The sequence below is a fragment of the Fundulus heteroclitus genome, chromosome 12 (assembly GCF_011125445.2).
Source record: "Fundulus heteroclitus isolate FHET01 chromosome 12, MU-UCD_Fhet_4.1, whole genome shotgun sequence".
Classification (NCBI taxonomy): Eukaryota; Metazoa; Chordata; class Actinopteri; order Cyprinodontiformes; family Fundulidae; genus Fundulus; species Fundulus heteroclitus.
Window position 1 is genome coordinate 27619863 of NC_046372.1, and position 3055 is coordinate 27622917.

Sequence of the window (3055 nt, forward strand, 5' to 3'; positions counted from 1 at the left end):
TTTACTTTTTTATGTGGGGGTGCATTGTATATACTAGCTACTGTACGTTGCTAATACATTTAAAAGATTAACACATTGCTCATCTTGAAAAAACAAAACAAAGAGTTGTTTTAAGGAGCTCAGGGGAATTTAGCTGCAGGGCTGCTGAGGGGAACAGGTGAGCACTGAGCAGGTGTAGCGAGTGAAGAGGCGACTGAGGACCTCTGCTGGACGGAAGGATTAATGCAACGCCCATATGCATCAGTGCACATCAAGGATGACAGAATTTAAACTATGTGTACAGCATAAAAGTTTGAAGTTTGTAAAATACATTTGAAAACACTTTCTTATTAATATGCATTAACCTACTGATGCAAAATGTATTTTTAAACAGATAAAATTTAGATCTAAGATGTATATATTCTACTCTATATATCTTATACTCTTATACTTATATCTTGTCCTGTAATTTGTGGGTTGCCGGTTCAAAGCTCTAACCATCTCAGCCATTGTGTCCTTGTGCAAGGCATTTCACCTGCTTTGCCTGCTGTCGGTGGTCAGAGGGTCTGGTGGCACCGATTGTCTGGCAGCTTCTGCTTCTGTCAGTCTGCTCCATTATAACTCACCACCGTCAGCGTGTGAGTGAATGAGTGATTGTAGTGTGAAAAGCTTTTTGGTCCTCAGGACTTGATGAAGCGCTGTACAAGTATAGGCCTTTTAACATTTATATGTTGAAAACAAAAATAGTTTAAATCAGGGGTGTCAAACTCATGTCTATATTGGGTCCCTTTGACATCATGAAGTCGTTAAAAAGGCTAGTTGCACCTGTATAGATGATACTTTTGATTTCAAAATTTCATTTCAGTTCACATAAAAAAATTACACAGTAACATCAAATAATCACTTTTGGCCCAGTTTATCTGCAAAACATTTTTATATTGGTGTGAGTTACACCTTAAACTCATCATTCTGCGTCACTTTTTCTCTTTTTGGACATTTCTGGGTTGTTTTAATGTGTTGAAAAGCTGACATCTAGTGGCAGGATGCTGGTACTACACATGTAAAAAAAATCAACATTCACTGCAGGAGGCATAGTTTTAGCCACTTTATACAATTTAAAAGTATATATGTCTCTACTTTATGACATGATATGCCTGTTTTGGCTCTTGAGGGCCGGATAAATTGCCTTAACGGGCCGGATTCAGCCCACGGGCCTTGAGTTTGACACGTGGTTTATATGGTTTCATAGTGAGACTTTTTTCCCTATTTTGCTTCTAAGAGTCATGGAGAACAACACAAGTGGAAATTTTGGATAATCTTTCATATCTCTTTATTACAGTTAAAACATCTGAAATGTATAAAAAGATAAAAACAAAAACAATAATCAGAAGTGCAGGGGGAAAATTCAGAGGATTTTAAGTGATCATACATCTGTTGCCATCTTCATGGAAACACATGCAGCTAAAAAGCAGAAAGGCTCTGAAAAGACTTCCAATACATTCTGCCACTGTTTAGGGGCGACATTACATTAATTTCTTCTGCAGACAAGAGCCCTTTCTCATTAATATGAGTTTCATCCTTGAACAGGAATGGCATAAGTGCTCATAAGCATAAGTATTACATCTGTTAGCTGCCATGATAAAGGTCAAATTGTCAGCATCCAGCACAGGTTTGCAGCACAAAATCCAAAATAATAAAAGCCTTTGTAAGGTGGCAGCCCCTCCCTGGGCTGCCACCTTACCGTGGTGGAGGGGTTTGAGTGTCCCAGTGATCCTAGGAGCTATGCTGTCAGGGGCTTTAAGCCCCTAGCAGGGTCACCCAAGGCAGACAGGTCCTAGGTGAGGGACCAGACAAAGCGCAGCCCAAAACTCCCCTTATGATGAGTACAATTGTTGGACCTCGTGTTCCCTCGCCCGGACGCGGGTCACCGGGGCCCCACTCTGGAGCCAGGCCTGGAGGTGGGGCACGTTGGCGAGCGTCTGGTGGCCGGGCTTTTGCCCATGGAGCCCGGCCGGGCTCAGCCCGAAGAGGCGACATGGGTCCCCCTTCCGATGGGCTCACCACCTATCGGAGGGGCCAAAGGGGTCGGGTGCAATGTGTAACGGGTAGCAGTGGAGGGCGGGGACCTTGGCGTTCCGATCCTCGGCTGCAGAAGCTGGCTCTTGGGACGTGGAATGTCACCTCTCTGGTGGGGAAGGAGCCTGAGCTTGTACGCGAGGTTGAGAGGTTCCGACTAGAGATAGTCGGACTCACCTCGACGCACCGCTCTGGCTCCGGAACCAGTCTCCTTGAGAGGGGCTGGACATTCTTCCACTCTGGAGTTGCCCATGGTGAGAGGCGCCGAGCTGGGGTTGGCATACTTGTTGCCCCCCATCTCGGTGCCTGCACGTTGGGGTTTTCCCCGGTGAACGAAAGGGTGGCCTCCCTCCGCATCCGTGTGGGGGGACGGGTTCTGACTGTTGTTTGCGCTTATGCGCCAAACAGCAGTTCAGATTACCCACCCTTTTTGGAGTCCTTGGAAGGGGTACTGGAGAGTGCCCCTCCTGGGGACTCCCTCGTTTTGCTGGGGGACTTCAACGCTCACGTGGGCAATGACAGTGGGACCTGGAGGGGCGTGGTTGGGAGGAATGGCCCACCTGATCTGAACCCGAGTGGTGTTTTGTTGTTGGACTTCTGTGCTCGTCATGGATTGTCCATCACAAACACCATGTTCAAGCATAAGGGTGTCCATATGTGCTCTTGGCACCAGGACACCCTAGGTCGCAGTTCAATGATCGACTTTGTTGTCGTTTCATCTGACCTGCGGCCGCATGTCTTGGACACTCGGGTGAAGAGAGGGGCGGAGCTCTCCACCGACCACTACCTGGTGGTGAGTTGGCTCCGATGGCGGGGGAGGAAGCCGGTCCGACCGGGCAGGCCCAAACGTACTGTGAGGGTTTGCTGGGAACGTCTGGCGGAGTCCCCTGTGAGGCGGAGCTTTAACTCCCACCTCCGGGAGAACTTTAAACACGTCCCGAGGGAGGCGGGGGACATTGAGTCTGAATGGACCATGTTCCACGCCTCTATTGCTGAGGCG